The 24,009-nt window shown below is 33.6% G+C and overlaps 1 protein-coding gene across 1 annotated transcript in view; it reads right to left on the bottom strand.

The window, feature by feature from the left end:
• LOC111414839 (retinal degeneration C) overlaps positions 1 to 7,714 on the bottom strand; it is a 127,824-nt gene extending 120,110 nt beyond the window's left edge. The window contains exon 1 of the mRNA XM_071199790.1: positions 7,592 to 7,714. The gene's annotated coding sequence lies outside the window, so the exon portion shown is untranslated. The remainder of the gene's footprint in view (positions 1 to 7,591) is intronic.
• Between the last annotated feature and the right edge of the window lie 16,295 nt (positions 7,715 to 24,009).

Raw genomic sequence — 24,009 nt, 5'->3', positions numbered from 1 at the left:
TCGAAAACGTTGTCGTTGAAACGTTAAGATATTGTTGTGGTTAAATCTAAAACCACATTAAATTATTAAACACCATTTGTAGGAAAAACAGTTAGTCGTGTTGGATTAACTGAAACTATTTTGAAACACAGCATCGTTTGCCCCCAAGACATTATACTCACTTGTATTTACATTCAATTTCGATTATTGAAATAAGCGGCTGTTCTGATTTACCGGTGACCCAATTAAGCGGAGTCGATTCTAGTTGTGATTAACTGACTTTTCAAAAAAATTGTAATAAAAAAAGAGGTTATAATTTCAATATACATATAAAGATAATAATTAAATCATATTTCAATATGTAATATCTTGAAAGAACGCTTACTCAGAGCTCAGAGCAACTTCAATCAGATAAATCTTGACTTCTTTAGTTAGTCTGTTAAAAAGTAGTGCTAAAAACAAATTGATGGCAACTCAAATACAAACCCTCCGCTGTTCATCTTCTTCAGCCTCATCCAACACGACTCCACCGCTCATAATATTATCTAATCTCGCATTGATTTTGTTGTATAATTACCCATTATGAAAAATAATGTCCAATGCAGAATGTTTTTACCTTTTCTCGTATCGTGATACTTATCTATTCACTATTTCTGATAACTGATTCAAGATTATAAAACTAGAATACACTCACCAGAATTTTTCTTCTTATTTGGATAAAACTTAAAACTAAACTCATGGCTAGTATGCTAAAACAAAATGATTGTGTGCGGTCAAATTTCGAAGTTTTACTAAAAACATATTCCCATTTATTTCTGTTTTTTAATTATTAATCATCATTATTAATGTCATGTAAGTTGCTGAATATGAGTGAACTTGTAACTTATGCTATGTTTAAATTTGTTAATGATTTAGATTTACTATGTTTGACTTTTCAGAAATCAAAACTCACAAAACATTTCGCATCGGCTTTAGTTCTTTAATTACTATCAAAATATGATGAGAAATCGTTAATGTTAGTAACTGTCGTTGTTAATGTTTTGTGTTAATGCTGATCTTTTTTGGAATAACATAATACATCCAACTGTTGTAACTTCCAATTCTTTTGTAGTGCATGTACAAGTACTGTTCTTATTCTTGCCATTCTTGCTACTGGAGCGTACATTGTTGACAGTTCCTCTTTTAGTTGGAAACCTTTTGCCACAAGTCTTGCTTTATGCGTTCCGTCCTATTTAATTTTGAATATCCATCTAGTGTCTATTGTATTTTTACCAGCTGGTAAAGAAGTTTCTGGTACGATTCTGGTTCACCATTTCCATTTATTAATTTGCAATAAGCATAACATACTTCGAAATCTTTTAAGTGTTGTTGTAGTTTTTTACCTTTCGTTTCCACTTCTTTGGTTTGTCTTCAATAGTAACTTCCTTAAATTCCTCTTCATATATTACTTCAGTATTAATATCCTCTTGACATTTGTCCTCTGTTGAATCTTCAATAAATATTCCCTGTATTTGTGTCTCAAAATCGAATTTCCATTAATTAAATACAACGTCTCTGCCTGTATATATTTTATTTTCTTCCGTGTTGGATAATCGTTACCCTACTATCCGTACTTTAATTGATTTACTCGCGATTTAATATTTTAAGATCCGTTGGTACTTTGTTTTTGTGTGCAGTTGTTGGACTTCTATTGATAAGATAAACAGCTGCTAAAACTGCTTCAGTCCATAAATTTTTCGGAAGTTTTCCGAACGTCCATCTCCTCCAAAGTTGCACCTGTAGATTTTAATTCCTTTATAAGTTTGGCAAATTGAGATAAATGTTCTTCCATTTTCCCTCCAACTGCATAGTACACAGTTGTTTTCGAAGTAATAATTGATTGGCAATGCCTTTACGTTCAAATTTGTTCATTAATGATTTCCACATTTCGTGAGCCGTTTCCTTTTTCTTTATATATTTCAAATGACTGTCAGCTACCAATTGTATGATAATTGATTTACTTTATTATCAGCTTTTCTCTATTTTTCCAGTTTCTTGTCTTTTTTCCTGTTATTCGTAAGGTAGGTTATTACCAACCCACCAACAATAATAATTCCCAACAAAAACCGACAAATTAAATTTTTTTTGATTTTATCAATTTCGGTTACCTGATAACAAGAGTAAGCCAAAAATAGTTATCGAAGAAGATTATTTGGTGATTTGGAAACGTTTTCTGTTATCAAAACATTTCGCATTGATTTTAGTTTTTTAATTATTATCAATGTTTGATGATAAATCGTTAATGTTAGTAACTGTCATTGTTAATATTTTGTAAGTTACTGAACATTTGGTTATGTTCAAATGGGTTAATGCTGATCTTTTTTGGAATAATTTACAACATTTTTTGTTTTCAAAATTCATTTCTATCTAATTTACTTTTTGACTTACAACCAGCTTTGCTTTGAAAAACCGACAAATTTGATCCTTTCTGATTTTATGAATTTCGGCTACTTGACAATAAGAGTAAGTCAAAAATAGTTATGGAAGAAGATTATTTGGCGATTTGGACATGTTTTCTGTTATCAAAACATTTCGCGTCGAGTTTAGTTTTTTAATTATTATCAATGTTTGATGAGAAATCGTTAATGATAGTAACTGTCATTGTTAATGTTTTGTGAGTTATTGAACATGATGGTTATGTTCAAATGTGTTAATGCTGATCTTTTTTGGAATAATTTAGAACAGTTTTTGTTATCAAAATTCATTTCTCTCTAATTTACTTTTTGACATACAACCAGCATTGCTTTGAAAAACCGACAAATTAAATCCTTTCTGATTTTATTAATTTCGGCCATCTGATAACAAGAGTAAGCCAAAAATAGTTATGGAAGAAGATTATTCGGCGATTTGAACATGTTTTCTGTTATCAAAACATTTCGCATCGATTTTAGTTTTTTAATTATTATCAATGTTTGATGAGAAATCGTTAATGTTAGTAACTGTCATTGTTAATATTTTGTAAGTTACTGAACATTTGGTTATGTTCAAATGGGTTAATGCTGATCTTTTTTGGAATAATTTACAACAGTTTTTGCTATCAAAATTCTTTTCTACCTAATTTACTTTTTGACTTACAACCAGCTTTGCTCTGAAAAAACCGACAAATTTAATCCTTTCTGATTTTATCAATTTTGGCTGCTTGACAATAAGAGTAAGCCAAAAATAGTTATGGAAGAAGATTATTTGGCGATTTGGACATGTCTTTTGTTAACAACACATTTCGCATCGATTTTAGTTTTTTAATTATTATCCATGTTTGATGAGAAATCGTTAATGTTAGTAACTGTCATTGTTAATATTTTGTAAGTTACTGAACATTTGGTTATGTTCAAATGGGTTAATGCTGATCTTTTTTGGAATAATTTACAACATTTTTTGTTTTCAAAATTCATTTCTATCTAATTTACTTTTTGACTTACAACCAGCTTTGCTTTGAAAAACCGACAAATTTGATGATTTCTGATTTTATGAATTTCGGCTACTTGACAATAAGAGTAAGTCAAAAATAGTTATGGAAGGAGATTATTTGGCGATTTGGACATGTTTTCTGTTATCAAAACATTTCGCGTCGATTTTAGTTTTTTAATTATTATCAATGTTTGATGAGAAATCGTTAATGATAGTAACTGTCATTGTAAATGTTTTGTGAGTTATTGAACATGATGGTTATGTTCAAATGTGTTAATGTTGATCTTTTTTGGAATAATTTACAACACTTTTTGTTATCAAAATTCATTTTTATCTAATTTATTTTTTGACGTACAACCAGCTTTGCTTTGAAAAACCGACAAATTGAATCCTTTCTGATTTTATCAATTTCGGCTACCTGATAATAAGATTAAGCCAAAAATAGTTATGGAAGAAGATTATTTGGCGATTTGGACATGTTTTTTGTTATCAAAACATTTCGCATCGATTTTAGTTTTTTAATTATTATCAATGTTTGATGAGAAATCGTTAATGTTAGTAACTGTCATTGTTAATATTTTGTAAGTTACTGAACATTTGGTTATGTTCAAATGGGTTAATGCTGATCTTTTTTGGAATAATTTACAACATTTTTTGTTTTCAAAATTCATTTCTATCTAATTTACTTTTTGACTTACAACCAGCTTTGCTTTGAAAAACCGACAAATTTGATCCTTTCTGATTTTATGAATTTCGGCTACTTGACAATAAGAGTAAGTCAAAAATAGTTATGGAAGAAGATTATTTGGCGATTTGGACATGTTTTTTGTCAACAAAAGATTTCGAATCGATTTTAGTTTTTTAATTATTATCAATGTTTGATGAGAAATCGTTAATGTTAGTAACTGTCATTGTTAATATTTTGTAAGTTACTGAACATTTGGTTATGTTCAAATGGGTTAATGCTGATCTTTTTTGGAATAATTTACAACATTTTTTGTTTTCAAAATTCATTTCTATCTAATTTACTTTTTGACTTACAACCAGCTTTGCTTTGAAAAACCGACAAATTTGATCCTTTCTGATTTTATGAATTTCGGCTACTTGACAATAAGAGTAAGTCAAAAATAGTTTTGGAAGAAGATTATTTGGTGATTTGGACATGTTTTCTGTTCAAAACATTTCGCATCGATTTTAGTTTTTTAATTATTATCAATGTTTGATGAGAAATCGTTAATGTTAGTAACTGTCATTGTTTATGTTTTGTAAGTTACTGAACATAATGGTTATGTTCAAATGTGTTAATGCTGATCTTTTTTGGAATGATTTACAACAGTCTTTGTTATCAAAATTCATTTCTATCTAATTTAATTTTTGACTTACAACCAGCTTTGCTTTAAAAAACAGATAAATTAAATCCTTTCTGATTTTACCATTTCGGCTACCTGATAACAAGAGTAAGCCAAAAATAGTTATGGAAGAAGATTATTTGGTGATTTGGAAATGTTTTCTGTTATTAAGACATTTCGCATTGATTTTATTTTTTTAATTATTATCAATGTTTGTTGAGAAATCGTTAATGTTAGTAACTGTCATTGTTAATGTTTTGTAAGTTACTGAACATGATGATTATGTTCAAATATGTTAAAGCTGATCTTTTTTTGAATAATTTACAACAGTTTTTGTTATCAAAATTTATTTCTATCTAATTTACTTTTTGACTTATAACCAGCTTTGCTTTGAAAAACCGACAAATTAAATCCTTTCTGATTTTATGATTTCGGCTACCTGATAACAAGAGTAAGCCAAAAATAATTATGGAAGAAGATTATTTGGTGATTTGGAAATGTTTTCTGTTATCAAAACATTTCGCGTCGATTTTAGTTTTTTAATTATTATCAATGTTTGATGAGAAATCGTTAATGTTAATAACTGTCATTGTTTATGTTTTGTAAGTTACTGAACATGATGGTTATGTTCAAATATGCTAAAGCTGTACTTTTTTGGAATAATTTACAACAGTTTTTGTTATCAAAATTCTTTTCTATCCAATTTAATTTTTGACATACAACCAGCTTTGCTTTGAAAAATCAACAAATTTAATCCTTTCTGATTTTATCAATTTCGGTTACCTGATAACAAGAGTAAGCCAAAAATAGTTATCGAAGAAGATTATTTGGTGATTTGGAAACGTTTTCTGTTATCAAAACATTTCGCATCGATTTTAGTTTTTTAATTATTATCAATATTTGATGAGAAATCGTTAATGTTTATAACTGTCAATGTTAATGTGTTGTAAGTTGCTGAACATGATGGTTATGTTCAAATGTGTTAATGCTGATCTTTTTTGAAATAATTTACAACATTTTTTGTTATCAAAATTCATTTCTATCTAATGTACTTTTTGACTTACAACCAGCTATGCTTTGAACAACCGACAAATTTAATCGTTTCTGATTTTATCAAGTTCGACTACTTGACAATAAGAATAAGCCAAAAATAGTTATGGAAGAAGATTATTTGGCGATTTGGATATGTTTTCTGTTATCAAAACATTTTGCATCGATTTTAGTTTTTTAATTATTACCAATGTTTGATGAGAAATCGTTAATGATAGTAACTGTCATTGTTAATGTTTTGTAAATTACTGAACATGATGGTTATGTTCAAATGTGTTAATGCTGATCTTTTTTGGAATAATTTACAACAGTTTTTGTTATCAAAATTCATTTCTATCTAATTTACTTTTTGACTTACACCAGCTTTGCTTTGAAAACCCAACAAATTTAATCCTTTCTGATTTTATCAATTTTGGCTACTTGACAATAAGAGTAAGCCAAAAATAGTTATGGAAGAAGATTATTTGGCGATTTAAACATGTTTTCTGTTATCAAAACATTTCGCATCGATTTTAGTTTTTTAATTATTATCAATGTTTGATGAGAAATCGTTAATGTTAGTAACTGTCATTGTTTATGTTTTGTAAGTTACTGAACATGATGGTTATGTTCAAATCTGTTAAAACTGATCTTTTTTGGAAAAATTTACAGTAGATTTTGTCATCAAAATTCTTTTCCATCCAATTTACTTTTTGACATACAACCAGCTTTGCTTTGAAAAATCAACAAATTTAATCCTTTCTGATTTTATCAATTTCGACTACCTGATAACAAGAGTAAGCCAAAAATACTTATGGAAGGAGATTATTTGGTAATTTGGAAATGTTCTCTGTTATCAAAACATTTCGCATCGATTTTAGTTTTTTAATTATTATCAATATTTGATGAGAAATCGTTAATGTTTATAACTGTCAATGTTAATGTTTTGTAAGTTGCTGAACATGATGGTTATGTTCAAATGTGTTAATGCTGATCTTTTTTGAAATAATTTACAACATTTTTTGTTATCAGAATTCATTTCTATCTAATTTACTTTTTGACATACAACCAGCTTTGCTTTGTAAAACCGACAAATTAAATCCTCTCTGATTTTATCAATTTCGGCTACCTGATAACAAGAGTAAGCCAAAAATAGTTATGAAGGAATAACTTTCTGTGAATTGGGAATGTTTTAATTTTTTAATTATTAATAAAACTGTGTAAGATTGTTAAATTTTTACATTAAACCAATTGTATTTCTTGTTAATTAAATAAAATAGTATTAATGACAAAAAAAGAGAATCTATATATAAAAATATCTATATTTAAGTTTAGTATCTTGTGAGTGGAAATCACCAACAAAAGTACACGCAGAAAAATGAAGAGGTAAGTAAAAAGAACTACGCAGAATTAAAAGCGTATGTCGCTATCTTTTGGTCGCATTTTGGCGACCGAACGTAAAGAGTTTGCCAAAAAAATCCCCATCGATATTTTGTTATCCAAAAAAACATCTCAAAAATTGCAACGTACAACAAATAGTTTTCATAAAATCGCTTTGATCGTTCAAAAATTATTTTAAAATTCATTCTGAAATATATTAAATTTTGTTCCTGTTAACGTGTTTTATAAATACACATCACACCGGTGACAAGATAAAAATAGTTTTTACAGTTTCACTCAACTTCTTCTATAATGTTATTATTTTCTCAAACTGAAATCATCTTTAAATTAAAAACAACAATAATGCTAATGCGTTTACACGGAAATAGAAAACTTTTAATAATTACCTGATAAAATTATGAATTCTTTTTTCGGTTCACATTTATTTTGAATTTTCACGACATGTAACGATTTAAAACGAGAAGAGACGCGTTCTGCACAATGGAAAAACGTCGCGTGTCGCGAAACGCCTCATGGCGCCTACTGACGTTCAGCGTCGCGACGCTCGAAATTTATAACATTTTAAAAGAGGCGCACGCAACCTCTGTGTTCTACTTTGTTATTTCGGCGAAAATTAAGCAATTTTCTCCGAAAATGGAATACTTCGAAACTTTAATTTTATTCTAACATAATTTTGTTACTTTATAAACTGTTATTAAGTTATTTAAGTAAAGTGCTTTTAGTACAAGTTTCAAAGAAAAATACATTTATAAAATAATTTTGTTTAATACCCTTTCAATCATTTATTAAAACTTACTTTAATATATTTGCTGTATATATTTGGTTATTTCTTATTATAATTTGTTATTACAATGTTAATTACACAAAAATAAGAAATAATAAGTTGTAATATTGAAATCGTGTGAAAGCAGTTGAGGAAATTAACTAATCCATTTATAACATATACTTAATTTCAAAAACTATAAGAAATTATAGCTCATTCTCAGTTAAGAAAACTTAAAAATTTGTTTATGACTTTTTCTTTCATAATTACTTTGTAAAATCACTCATGTATACAAAATTAGTTTTATAGAGGATGATGTTAGAGCTATTCTACAATAGCACACTAGTGTCCTTGATCTGTAGAGCTCTTAATCCATCAAGCAAATTGCACCGCAATATGAAATTTGAGTTACTGCTGCACACATTGTATACAATATATGTACATAACAAGAGAGGGGATGGGAAGACGATATTGCTAATATTTCTTACTCTTGCGTTCCTTCGTTTTCCGGATATACCAGATGTACGAAACGGCACTTTATCTTTGTAATGTGGGGACAATCAACGTCATTTTTATCATTAACATAACAAATTAAGAATTTTAAAACAAAGTTAGCTCCCAATTATATATAGGATTTTACATGTATAATGTTTTCATTATAACAAGTGAACCTCTCTGGCTGAAAGCGGTTGTCGAAATGCCCGATTCGAAATTTTGAAGGATTTTGATTAAAACACAAAAACTTATTAATCAAACATTAATTGTCTCCTTTATTTATGAAAGTATGATCCAAGGTGAATACGAAGATGGAAATGCTCGATCTCTAAATTTAATAAAACCCTCTATGGGCCCGTGTAACTTTCAGGTCACATTTTAATTTATCTTTTTTCATGAGATGGCGCATAAATCTTAATTCTATAAAGTACCGCGGTTTGTCGCTATTTTGGCTCGAAAATCAAGCGGGAAATTTAAAACTATATCGTTCTATTGATAACATTACGCCAAAATTCCTTTCTTTTCTCTCGTGGTACTCTGAAGAATCGAAAGCCCTTCTTACTGCTATTTTTGTAACTCCAAAGGCAACAAGACTGCAATATTTTTGTAAATAAGTGGTGAGATGCAGTGACATGTTGTCAAACCGCCATTTTGGCTCGAAAACAAGCGTCATGAACCGCGGTACTTTGTAAATCTAGGGACTTTAAATTCTATAACGTTGGCAAGACAACCAATGTTAATATTTATGACAGGTGTCAGACTTGTCAACCTGAAATAACAAAGTAAATGCTGTGCAAACTGTCTGCAGGAAAAATAAGCGAAACCATTTGATCGAATTGATTTTATTTGTGCTTATGTTATTGATTACCAAACTAAAAATAGTGCACATCATATATCTGGGTTCGTATACCAATAGCAACCTATAATTCTTTTTTTTTCTATAATACCTGTCAAATTGTTGTAAAGTTGGCAAAATTAACAGGGAGTTTTGTTTTATCATGTTTTGAAATAAATATGTCATAATTGACATTTGTTTGAAAATTCGATATTCAAAAAATTAAGTAATTTAAAATTAAAGTAAAATGAACGCAAGAAAAAAACGCAATTTATTAGGAGTCGAACTAAAACGAGCAGTACTAAGGTGCAAATTGAACTTACAGATTTGAAGCCTAATTCATTATTCATTTCCCGATCTTGAAACTGGTTGTGCGATGTCGTCTAGCCCGTGCGGTGGGTGTGGCCAAAAAGTCGGGCGAAATGCGGGCGGCATGCAGTGCGAGTCTTGCAGCGTATGGTTTCACAGCAAGTGCACGGACATCCCCAAGGGGTCCGTTGCCGCGCTTAGCATACCCGGCGCGTCGTGGAGATGTAAAGTCTGTCGATCACCCGAATCCAGACGCAGATCGTCTCTTTTCTGTCCGCCTCCTGCTGCTCCTCCTGTACCCTCCTTACCTGCCGCTACTCTGGAATCTGTCCTGGATGCGGTCAGGGAAATTCGCTCTGATTTGAAGACACTGAACAGCAGATATGCGGATTTAGTGGAATCTGTACAGTTCTGCAGCAATAAAGTATCTGAGTTCGAGGGTGTTATAGGCAGGCTTCATAATCAATTCAAGCTTGTTGAAAAAATCACTGCTGAAAACGTCACGCTAAAAAGAGAGGTCGTTGATTTAACTAGTCGTGTTTCAAAATTGGAACAATATTCCAGGCGCAGCAACCTCGAAATACAAGGTATTCCTCAGAAGAACAACGAGGATCTGGTGAAGGTTCTCTCTTCAATTGGTGAATCCTTGGATGTCTCCATCTCACCTTCCGAAGTCGATGCGATCCATCGGGTTCCTCAAGGTCCCGGCAGAGCTTCCAACTCGGACCCGAAAGCAATTGTGGTTCGTTTTTGTAGCCGCATTGTTCGCGATCAGCTTCTTGCTGCCGCCAAGTTGCGGAGACGATCGGCTCCGAAGGATTCTGGCCCTGGTTTGTCCATTGATGGGATTTCGGATAAACTTTTTATCAATCTTACCCAAGCGAATAAAATCCTCTTTGGGAGAACCAAGAAGATGGCCAGGGAGAAGAAGTACAAATATGTATGGATCCGTGACTGCAAAATATTTGTGAGGAAGGGGGATGACTCACGTCCCATCTTAATAAGATCCACAGGTGACATTGATAAGCTTTAATTTGTTAAGCTTTCATTTGTCACTTGTCTCATCTCTTTCATTATAAATTACTTGTTAATGTTCAATGGCTCCTCTTTCGTATTACTACCAAAACGTGCGAGGTCTTCGCACTAAGCTGGTTGATATGCATAACTGCCTTTTAAATACAGACATAGACGTGATTTGTTTAACTGAAACCTGGCTTCACCAAGGTGGTTCCCTCTTGTTACGGTGTTTTCAGACGTGATCGCCCGAACGTCCCCGATAATAGTGTACGTGGTGGTGGCGTTTTGATTGCGGTAGCTTCTTCCCTGTCTGTCCTTCCGCAATCAACATGGTTTGTGGACCTTGAGGCAGTGTGTGTTACTCTACGGACCGGTTCTATTACTTTACACATTTGCTGCGTTTATATTCCTCCTTCTGATAAAAATGCATCTGAATCTTCTAACGTATTTAACTTCAGACGTGCTAATTTCTCTGACATTGATTCGTATCTGTCTACTATTAACTGGGATACAGAGCTAAATACTCGTGAAGTAGACCCTGCTGTTGATTTCTTTTATTACCATTTAAATTTTGCCATTCAAAAATTTACTCCGATCAAGCGCAAATTCACTAGTGGTTTTCCGATGTGGTTTTCGCGAGATACTATCAGAGTGATCAGAGAAAAGCGAAGGGCTCATGTTAAGTGGAAACGGTATGGAAAACAAATAGATTATTTGACTTTTTCATTATTGAGAGAGCGTTCTAAGTTTCTCATTCGGCGCGACTATGGGAGGTATGTTGGTGGCGTCGAGAGCAGTATTAAAGCTAATCCTAAATACTTTTGGGCTTATATTAAAAACAAGAAAGGTGCGGATACAATTCCTACACCTATGACATTAAATGGGGCTGTTGCCGGGGACGGTAAGGGTGTCTGCTCGCTATTTGCAACATATTTCTCTTCGGTGTATGTCCCTCCCTCTGTTAATCTTGTTAATTCAATTAATTCACTTCATTCTGCTAATGCTGACCTTAATGATACTACATGTTTGGGTCCGATGCGCTTTGAGCGGTCTGAGGTTGAGGAAGCTCTTATTGCTTTAAACATAAATAATGGTCCAGGCACTGATGGTATTCCTCCTATCCTAATAAAATCATGTTTTGAATCTCTTTCTCTACCACTTTCCATCTTATTTAACAAATCTGTAAAGGAAGGTACGTTTCCTGCCTTTTGGAAACGTGCATATATTTTGCCCATTTTCAAATCCGGTAGTCGTAACCTTATATCTAACTATCGCCCAATATCTATATTGTCAGTGTTTGGTAAGGTTTTAGAGAAACTGGTTTATACCAGACTCTTCTTTAGGCTTAAATCCATAATCGATCCTAGACAACATGGCTTTTTTGCGAATCGGTCAGTGGAGAGCAACCTGCTTGAGTACACAAATTATATTTTAACATCATTTGACCATTATTGTCAAGTTGATTCTGTTTACACCGATTTTAGCAAGGCTTTTGATCGTGTGGATCACAGCCTTCTTTTATCAAAACTTCATAGTTATGGTGTTCATGGTGGGTTGTTCCGCTGGTTTGATTCATATTTGCGAGGTAGGAGCCAGATTGTGTCTGTTAACGGATATTGCTCTGACCCTATGTCAGTTCCCTCGGGTGTCCCTCAGGGTAGCCACCTCGGACCCTTGCTATTTAATCTTTATGTTAACGATATTTTCAAGGTTGTGAAACATTGTGAATGTCTAATGTACGCAGATGATCTCAAGCTTTATCTGCGTATCTCCTCTCCGTTGGACTGCTCTAGACTGCAGACTGACCTTCTCAGGATTTCTGACTTTTGTACTAAAAACCACTTGACCCTAAATCTGTCTAAATGTAATGTTATTTCTTTTTCGAGAAGGAAGAATACTGTTCATTACGATTACAACATCGCTGGCGTAAACTTAACACGCGTTTCCTTTATTAGAGACCTTGGAGTGACTCTCGATCCCAAGCTTCTCTACGCACAGCACATTGACACTACTGTTAATAAGGCTTGGCGTATGCTCGGTTTCATTATGAGATCCACCTCTTCCTTTGTAAGCGTTGACGCGATTAAAAATTTATATTTCGCATATGTTTACAGTATTCTTAATTTTTGCACTGTAGTTTGGAATCCCCAATACCTTATCTATATTGACCGAATTGAAAAAATTCAATCTAGATTTTTGAAATATCTAAACTTTAAATCTTCCATACCTTATATTAATTATCATTCGTCTTGCAGATCTTTTCGGTTAATGCCCCTTCGACAACGTCGGCGTCGCCTGTGTAACGACACATTATTCTTCTACAAGGTTTTACACAATATGTGTGATTCCACAGTTCTTTTGAATTCGGTCAATATTCATGTTCCTCCCCGTCTTCTTCGTTTTAATTTCTTGTTCTGTACGCCTATTCCGCGCACCAATGCTTTTCGAAACTCCCCTATGTTGCGAATGGCTCGTCAGGCTGATAAGCTCGATATTGATTTGTTTCAGCATTCATTTTTTACGTTTAGGCGCTTAGTTTTTAATGCAGTCAGCGAATTGCCTCTTTCGTTTTGGTAGCTCGTTGGTTCTGTTTTTGTATAATGTTTAATTTCGCCGTTACTATTGCTATTAGGCATTGTTTTATTTTATTTTACTTTTTGGCTTTTTTGCTTTATTATTTTATTTTGTTTTATCTTTTTTTTGTGTATATATAATATCTGAATTCCGGTGTTTTTAGTTTAAGTTTAATTTTATTTTTAATTGCTCGCCTTAATTTTGATAATTTTGATTTTTTCTTTATTCATTTTTCCTTGGTACACGTTTTCTTTTTTTTATTGTAAATTTTTTTTCGTGGTACAGATCATTTGGGTTTGTCCTGTTTCTGTACCCATAAATTATAAATAAATAAATAAATAAATATCTCAGAACAAGAACTAATCATTCGTCTTTGTAAAATATTTAATGTATTTTAGTATTTCAACAAATTCGTTTTCCTTAATTCAAAATTATTTATCAGGTTACTAAAACTGTTATTTACAATATATACCGTAATAAAGAAAATTTGCAAAATGCACAAACCGGAAGAAAAACAAAAGGGATATGGTTCAACAATTATTATTTAAGAGAACAGCTTGCAGCTGAAATTTTTCAAAATTTGATTAGAGGGAAACATTTTAACCTAAATGAACTGTTATATTTTGCAAAAAGAGAACTCGAATTCACTGGTTCACGAAGTTTATTATATACAGTAATTCGAGACATGGGTTTCAAATTTAAAAAAATTAATAGTCGAAAAATTTTGATGGAAAGAAATCATGTGATTACAGCTAAAGTAAAATTTTTGATGCGCTATCTACAGTTAAAATATTCGGGGGAAGATATAAATTTTATATTTTTGGACGAAACTTGGATATATAAGAATGGTTCTGAATTACGTAGGTGGGTAAAAGACGACGATAAACGTTCGGTTAACATTAAAATAAAAAGTGAAGGAGACAGGTTTACTGTACTACATGCAGGTTACAGAGGTGGCTTTTTAGAAAATTGCTTATTAGTTTTTAATAGTAAGAATACTGATAAAGATTATCACAAGACGATGAATTTCCAAATCTTTTATAATTGGGTCAATAAAAATCTAATTCCAGCAGTACAAAATGTATCTGGCAAAAATGTTGTGATAATGGATAATGCGCCCTATCATTCAGTCCTCAAAGAAAAAACACCCACACGATCATCAAAGAAAAGTGTTTTAATACAATTTTTAATTGAACATAATGTAAATGTTAATGAACGCGAAACAAAAGCTCAACTTTGGGAAAAGATCGTGCCATTTTCGCAGCAAAATAAAAAAAGGTATGTCGTCGATGATCTTCTTCTGAAGCATAATATTGAAGTATTGAGACTTGCTCCGTATCATTGTCAACATAATGCAATAGAACTAGTTTGGGCCTATTGCAAGACTTATTACAATAAGCATATCAACGATTCAACGATGTCCTTCCACGAGAAAAATCGTGTGACTAACGTGTGGCATACTGCTTTGTCAAATTGCACAGCAGAAATATGGAACAATTGCATAACTCACGTTGAGAACTTAATAGAAAAAGACTGGCATACTCATATGGGTAATACTTCCTTTAACGATCTTCCTCCATTTATCATAAACCTCGAAGAGTCTGAATCAGAAGGTAATAAAGATGAATTCAGTGATGAAGACGATGAATAAAAAATGTTTTGGGGTGTTTATTTACCATTTGTTTTGTTCTATTTCATTCAATTAATTTTTTTTAATTAAATTTATTAGTATTTTAGCCGTTTTAACCTCAACTATTTAGTTACTGAAAATATTACTAAAAATCAGGAAAACAACATAAATTTTATAAGGGTCCCTAAATAATACCAACAGAAACCCTAAAAAATTTATATTGACAAGTATTATAGAAAAAAAACGAACTATATTTATTTGCATTTCAACTTTCAATTTATTACTGTTTTTTTATAATACATTTTTATAACTTTGAAGTTACAATGGGCTATTATGTCAGATTTCGGTACATTTAGGATAAAGCTTGTGCTTTTTCCTGTTTTCAGATTTATACATCATATACGCAAGATATGAATGCAAAATCAGATAGAAATAACAGAGGAATTAGAATTAGACGCATTAGCGGCAATAGATCCGAAGATTCCTTATTAGATTCCGAGTCCGATGACGATGTAATAGTATTTCCCTGACGACGTATAAATGTTATTGACAGTGACGAAGAATTTAGTATTCAATGCTCGTCAGATGAGGAAGATGCAGGACCACAAAGAATTGTTTGGCAACCACTATCCCAGACGAATAATAATAGTTGTTAGCGCCCTTGGAAAGGAGATTGCCCTAACATCCCCGAAGCACCCCATTCTCCTGTGACCTATTTTCGAACTATTTGACAAGGAAATTATAAGCAATATAGTTAACTATACCAATATGTATGCACTGCAATGTGATCTAGCAAAACCCATTGCTGTTTCAGTGAATGAAATCGAACAATTCTTTGGCTGTTGTTTTTGTATGTCCATTTACGGATTACCGAGAACTGAAATGAATTGGAATTCACAAACAAGAGTGGCTGCTATTGGCGATACTATGAGTCATACGCGATGGAGAAAAATAAAATCAAAAATACATTTTTGTAAAAATGTACAGGCCAATGAAACAAACAATGCAGAAATGACCGATAGTTTACAAAAAATAAGACCCATTCTGGATAAATTGGTGAAAAATTTTAATCGCATTCCGATGTCTGAACATATACAGTGCTAGCGTAAAGTAACCCCCCCTGTTTAACTTCTGAACAGATTGAGATATTAATATGAGCAAAAAAACGTCAGTTTCTATATTTTACCAGCACAAATTTTTTCTTATGGAAAATTTTGCTATCACTTTTAGTTTTTCCGGAAAATGGATCAACTTTGTTTTTTAAAATGGAACACCCAGTATATTATGGTATCTTCCGAAAGAATAAAACAATTCGAATCCAACGATACCTCACAATCAAATATCGGTTTATTAGTTTTTTACATAAATATTAAACAAAATGCGAAATTTCGCCGGAAAAACCAACGTATCTTCGTTGGTCGAGATACCTGTCGAGATACAATGGGCCAGATAAATGGTGGACGGTCAGTTAAAAGTCGGTCTACGCTCGAGTTAAGCAGGGTTAAAATCGGCAATTCTTTTAGAATGTTTTTATGAAACAATCAATGCAAAAAAAGGATAAAAAAAAAGTTCTTCTTAAAACTTCTAAGAAAAAATTGTCATAACAACAATTTTTAAGTTTGTAGGTACCTTGAAATATTGTCCTTCATTTCTATCTTGGAATTCTACCCGACCAAGTATAACCAAAGAATGGCGAGATCAAAATGGCTAGGAGTTTAGAGCACAAAATCGGAGGAATTTTAATATTCGCTCGTGCTGACAGAAATGTACATGAAACAGAGCGACAATTTAATGAACGATTTCCTGAACATCCAATTAGTCGAAAATATTTAAGAGAACTTGTAAATAAGTTTTTGGAAACTGGAAGCGTCGAAGACCGTAAAAGAACTGGTCGTCGTTCGATTTCTGAAGACAGACAAGTGCAGATGTTAACAGAAGTAGTTAATGCGTGTATGATGTCGTCTGCTGCTATCGCATCAACGTGTGATGTGGGTCCAACAACGGCGGGGAAATATTTTTAGATTTGTTTCAGTGATGAATGTACTTTCTTTTTGGATGGAAAACTGCATCGGCAAAATGTACGTTACTGGAGTGATTTTAATCCACATGAATATCGTGAAGTTAACACTCAATTTCCCAAGAAAATAAATGTTTGGACAGGCATATTGGGAAAACACATCGTGGGACCAATATTCCTAACCGAAAATTAGACCGGAATTGTATTTAAGATTATTAGAAGATATTAATCCAAGTCTTTTGCAAATTGTACACCAGAATCCTGACGATTTTGAAATGGCTCCTCCACATTATGTGACAATGGTACAAAATTATCTTGATACAAATTTTAATGAACGGTGGATCGGTCGACGTGGGCCGATTGAATGGCCAGCAAGATCACCAGATCTGACACCTTTAGATTTCTTTTTATGGTGTTATTTAAAATCCAAGGTATATGAAATTTCGCTGGACAGTATTGAGGATTTAAAACAAAAAATTATTGACGTCTGCCAAAATATTGATCATCACATGTTAAGCCGTGTGAGAGAGGAAACACTACAAAAATGTTTGTTCTTAATAAATAAAAAATTCTTTTATTATTCAATAACAACACTAAGCCAATTTTTCAACCGATACGGCAAAATCTTTAATAAAAAAATTTCATTTCTTATATTGACTTTGATTTTTTTCTTTATAAATATTTTTTGATAAAATATGATTAATTCATAAATTTAATATACTTCAAAAATAAGTAAGGGAACTATCAATTTTAAATCTGTCTTAGCTCGAGCGTATACCTACAGTTAACCTACCGTCCACCATTTAACTGGCCGATTGCATTTCGACAGGTAGTCGACGAAGATACGTTAGTTTTTCCGGCGAAATTCCGCATTTTGTTTAATTTTTATGCGAAAAACTAATAAACCGATATTTGATTGTGAGGTACCGTTGGATTCGTATTGGTTGGATTTCATTTTTCGAAAGATACCACTGGGTACCCACATACTGGGTGTTCCATTTAAAAAAACAAAGTGGATCCATTTTCCGGAAAAACTAAAAGTGATAGCAAAATTTTCCATAAGAAAATATTTGTGCTGATAAAATATAGAACCTGACGTTTTTTTGCTCATATTGATATCTCAATCTGTTCGGAAGTTAAAAAGGGGGGGGGGGGGTTACTTTACGCTAGCACTGTATGTGTTGACGAGCAGATTATACCGTTCAAAGGAAGGCACAGGCTAAAAAACTATATGCCCAAAAAACCTAAAAAATGGGGCTTCAAAGCTTTTTTACTGTGCGACTCATCAGGACTCATTTATAATTTCGAAATTTACACTGACAAAGTGATACATGATCCCGAATTACCTAATGTCGGAAGTAGTGGTAATGTGGTATTACGTTTAGCAAAACTTATACCCAAACAATTGTTTTACAAAATTTGTTTCGACAATTAGTTTTCAACGGTACCTTTAGTAAGTGAATTAGAAAAATTAGGAATTCAGAGTGTTGCAACTGTGCGGTCAAACCGACTAAAAAACTGTGAGTTTTCGTCCGATAAAGTAATGGAAGCTAAGGGCAGAGGAAGTTATGAGATACTTTCTACATCTATTCCACAAAATAGTTAAATTTCTACATCTCCCAAATCCTGTCAGTCTTACAATAGAGGGTTTATAATGTAATTTTAATTCATCTGCATCCTGTTGGCGTATTGTAACTACATCACTACCGAGAGATCGATAAATGCTACAATGTCGGTTTTATTAATCTGAACAATTTTATGATATTCATCTCTACATGTATATTGTTCTACTTTATTTACTCGCCTTGGTGTAGTACAATCCTTCGCAATATGCCCGTCTCTATCGTATTTTTTGTACTTTACATTTTTTTTGTTTTGGTTTGCTACAATTTGTCGCCATATGACCAGTTTCACCACAATTGTAACACCTTCTTTCATTCCGAGAAGCACTGACTGACTTATCATCTTGTGGATCATGGAATGTATCTCGTTGAGTATTTCCCCTTCGATCGGATATATTTTTCATGGTTGCTTCATAATCTTTTATTTTTGATAATAAATCTTGAGTATCACATGGTGTACTAATAGCTAATAACTTCTCAAGTTCTCTATCAGGTATTCCCATTATGATATATTTTACCAACGATTTTTCATTTATCTCACCCTTATTTCCAATAGCTTTCATGAAATATACATAATTCTCATATGATTCATCAGGTTTCTTTTTTTTCTTGATAATTCAAAATGAATATCAACGTCATCAACGGCATTAGGAAAATCAGCAACGATCAATTTTTTGAACTCAACCCAACTTGATATCCGGTCTTGTGCTGCATTAAACCATAATTGTGCAGCGCCTTTTAATTTAGACACAGCGTTAAACAGTAAGGTATCATCTTCCCAATGAAACACCTGTGCCATATTTTCGACTTTTTTAATCCATTGTTTCGCCGTCAGTGAATGTAATTTTCATGTAACTCAGGTAAAACTTGATTTCCAGCATTATAAAAGTAATTTACGCTTCGTGTGGAATCGTTTAGTTTTCTTTCTCTTTCCATCAGATCTCGTTCCCTCTTTAACAATTCTCGTTCTTGTTGCAGCAATCTTCTTTCTCTATCGATAGACGTTTCATCTTCAACATTGAAATCTCGTACTGTTGAACAACCAAATTCGCCTGTCACGTCCACCGTTTCTCCGTATTCACTCATTTGTTCTCTTTTTTTTTAAACATCACGTATAAAGTATTTAACCGACGCAACACCTGTAATCTTTCTCGAATATACTATGACGTCACCACAATCCGTTAAAGTAGCGTCCACACTCGTTTCCAGAATCATCTACGTTTTTATTGTTTTTCTTTTTACTAACTGGTTTGATTTCTTTATCGCACCGCTGCTCTGTTAGATGTCACTTTATTAACAATATTCTCAGTAAACTACAAGTCATGAATTTATAACAAACGAAATAACTTCCAACGCCTCACACATTCGGCTCTCTAACTCAACTCTGACTCTCTTACTAAACTAATGCCCTTAACCGTCCTTCTCACTCCCTACTCTCTCTCTCTCAGCGGTATCGATCTTCACAATTAGTTTTGTCAAATAATTCGATTGATTATTGTGTTCAACTGATTTAAGAATAAAGCTAAATAGAAAACCACGATTACTGGACGATTACTCAGAGAACGGGTAGTTCTCTTGTATGTGATCATGAAACATTTGGCGACCGTGACAGGACGCAAGATTGGACATACGTACGCGAGGCTAACGTGAAGATTTCCGTGCGCGTGACGTTATCATTTTTGCGTGTTAGAATTTGTTTGGGTGTGGTTTTCGATAATGGACGAAGAAAGAAAGCGGCGTACGCTTCTTCGCAGCGCTTTTACTCGATCATCCCGAGAAGTAGACACTGTTTTGGCAGCAAGCAAAACTGATCTCGATGATTTGGAAGCTATTTTTAACCTCTTAGCGGAGAAAATGGGAGCCCTAAAGGTTAGCGATGCTCAAATTTTAAAATTAATGATTGCGAACGGAGTAGTAGACAAAGATATTGATGACGAACTTGCAAAATGCGACGATTACCAGATTAAATTTTTTAAATTAAAAGTTTGTTGCAATAAAGTATTTTCAACCGCGGTATCAAAGTTTATCGCATAAATTCAAACTACCTAAGATCGAACTCAAGAAATTCGGCGGGGACATAAGAGAATAGTTAGCTTTCTGGAACCAATTTAAAAAGGTACACGAGGACGAGTATTTAGCACCCAAAGATAAATTTCAATATTTAATTTCGGGAATGATACCAAACTCGAGGAACAAAGATTTAATAGACAGTTTTCCCCCGACCGCGAACAATTATGTCAAAGCAATTGAGACTTTGGAAGCGCGTTTTGGAAGAAAAGACATGCTCGTGGAAGTCTATGTTAGGGAATTGCTTAAGTTAGTGCTCAATAACACAATGGGTCGCGGTGGAAAATGCCAGATAGCAACACTGTATGACCGATTGGAAACACAACTAAGAGCCTTGGAAACGCTGGGAATTACTATCGACGCCTGTTTTCGATGCGCACAATTGGGACATTTGAGTAGAAGATGTCGCGTGAAATTAAGATGCGTTCTTTGTGGAGAGCAACATATTGTTTTGTTGTGTCCCAGTTTAGAAGCAGATAAATCGGCTAGTCAACTTCAAAAGAAGACCGAAGATAATTGTAAACTTGAGTAATTGCACGAATATGCACGTTTTTCTGCAGACACTTGTGGTAAAGATAATCGGGTCTGGTGGAGAGAAGAACGTTCGGGCCTCCTGTTGCCTCCGAAATAAAGTGTCGGACAAAACGAACAGAAAAGATTGTTCATGCGTTATTTGGAGGAACTCAAACTAAAGAACAAGAACATCGATGCTATGAAATAAGATTGGTGCGTCTTGATGGTGAATTTGCCTGTAGATTTGAAGGTCTAGATCAGCTGACTATATGTTCCGCAATTCCCAATGTTTTTAATGGGGCTTGGACGACGGAATTAAAAAACGCTGGTATTAAATTGAGTGACACGGGCGATTGCCGTGAAGTATCCGTATTGATAGGAGCAGATGTTGTTGGGAAACTACTTACCGGTAAGAAACTGGAGTTGAAATGTGGACTCGTAGCGTTGGAGACATTACTCGGGTGGACACTTATGAGGATAGTAAAAACCACAAAAGTTTCAAAAGGGAACGTTTTTGCCACTAGCACGTCGTTGTTGACAAAAGATATGCCGATTTCAAAACTTTGGCAGCTGGATGTACTAGGAATTTCGGATCCAGAAGAGAACCGGTCTAAAGTTGAATTAGAAAAGGCTGTTAAAACATTGTTTAAGGAGACGACAGTGGTAAATGAAGAGGGACGGTATGAGGTGCAGTTGCCTTGGAAGGAAGGACATCCACCATTACCGAATAATTACAATTTGGCGAAAAAGAGACTTCAATCGGTATACAACAAACTTCAAGCAACTGGGGACGTTGAAAGATACTCTGATGTATTTGCACAATGGTTGTCGGAAGGGACTATAAAAAGGATACCCCAAGATGAAATCGACAATACCGCACATTATTTGCCGCATCGACCCGTATTCAAAGAGTCCAGTACCACAACTAAAACAATTAGCCTGAATGTCGGGAATAGAGATTTCCTGAGATTCATATGGAAGACAGATGCAGGAAAAGATTTACTATATCGTCACCGAAGGGTGGTATTTGGGGTCAATTCAAGTCCTTCTCTACTCGGCGCTACTTTAGAGCAACATATTGAAGAATATTGTAGAGGAGAACATTTATTCTGAATCCACTGTAAACCGGTTAAGAAAAGCATTTTATGAAAATGGAAGGGAAATAAAGAAAGTCATAAGATTGAAATGGAAAATAATTAATGAGAACCGAGAGATTTCGTATCTGGACTCAGCTACCCTGGTGGTCACGTTTGCGGGTGTGAGAATGCCAAGATACGTGTCTATCTTTTCATGTATCAGAATTCCTGAAATTTATATCTATTCCGTGATTCAATGTTACAATTGTTGTCGTTATGGACACACCAACAATCAATGTAAGGGTCCAACAAGATGTGACAAATGCACATACCACACCATATTTCAGAATGCTATTGGAAGCTGAGAATGTTGACCCACCATTGAGAATCCTGGCAGAGGTGAGAACAAGAAATTTCAATATTAAAAATATGCGACAAAGTAATAACCCATTAATATTGCTGTTGCGAAGACTTAAGGTTGAATTGAATGCACGAACTTTACCAACTAAAATATCGATGTTGATATGTGTGCTGAGAACGATTATGGATGCTAGGTGGAAGATAAAACAGAATATTAGACCCGTCAATTTCACTATTCCGTATGAAGCAACCTCCAATTGCAACGAGATCGTGTTACGTCTGCCGATATATAGCAACATGATAAAATCGACCGCCCAGCCAAACGGGGTAAATGCTATGTTCATGACATACATAAGGACGAAATGGCCAAATTGTAACTATATCTTAACGGACGGGTCTCTGCGAAGGGAGCCTAAAGCTGTAGGAGTCGGCATTTACTCTATGGTGGGAAATCTGGAATACAGTGCTGGCTAATCACAGCAAGTGACAATATACGCCGCGGAATTATTTGGTATCAGGAAGGCTGTGGAGCTTTGTCAGCGAATGTCGAACAAGAACACCGTCATTTTCACTGACTCCCTTAGTGCTTTGCAAGCTATTAATAATTTTCGACCAGGCGAGACTGAACACTATCTATTACTTTCCATATTGAAGATCTTACATGAGTTGTTCGTCAGGAAAAGGGAGTTTTTTTTTGTGTTGGGTGCCATCATACTGCGGAATACAGGGCAATGAGACGGCGGATAGTTTGGCACGAAGAGGGCTAGAACAGAGACCTTTATCGGTTAGTCTAGAGTGTGAAGAGGTGAGACAGCAATATTTAGAGTGGATAAGGGAGGAATGGACTAGATGCTGGGAAATCACATCAGAAATGAAGGGGAGATGGTATGCGAGTATTCAACCGCAACTAACGCCGAAGAGTTGGCTTCAGGAATATCCATAGATATCCATACAATATAGCAAACCGGTATGTTTTGCGTCAACAAGTCAAAGAAATGTTAGGTTTGGTGTTCGCGTGCAAAAGATTTCACCAATTTATTTATGGAAGAAAAATAGAAATTAATACTGACCATAAACTTTTGAATAAAGTAAAATACTTTTATCTTAACACTTCTTGGCTAACACACATAATTCCATCTTGTTCGTTAGTTTAGACTTGATACGCAATCTTACTATTAATAATAACATAGACACTTTTCAATAAAGCGCTTCATAGAGATTTCAAGATGCAAATTGTCAAGAGAGCTTTAAAATTAAATTGACGAAATTCGAAGGTTCCTGAAGATGGTTTTATAAAAGGACCGAAACCGGGGTAGAATTTATAACATTACATCCATTTTAATAAAAGTACAGAAAGATAAAAGTATTTTACTTTATTTAAAATAAAATGGAAAGAAATAATGATTGCAGCAATAACATAAACTTTTGGTTAATATTTTGAAATAAGAACTACTATATATGTATAGCGCATGCATTTAAAATTGATAAAATACGATATTACAGTAAAATATGTGCCTGGAGTACAT

The sequence above is a fragment of the Onthophagus taurus genome, chromosome 11 (genome assembly GCF_036711975.1).
Source record: "Onthophagus taurus isolate NC chromosome 11, IU_Otau_3.0, whole genome shotgun sequence".
In the NCBI taxonomy this organism is placed as follows: Eukaryota; Metazoa; Arthropoda; class Insecta; order Coleoptera; family Scarabaeidae; genus Onthophagus; species Onthophagus taurus.
Note: the sequence above shows the minus strand (reverse complement) of the source record. Positions and strands in the feature narration are given on the sequence as shown.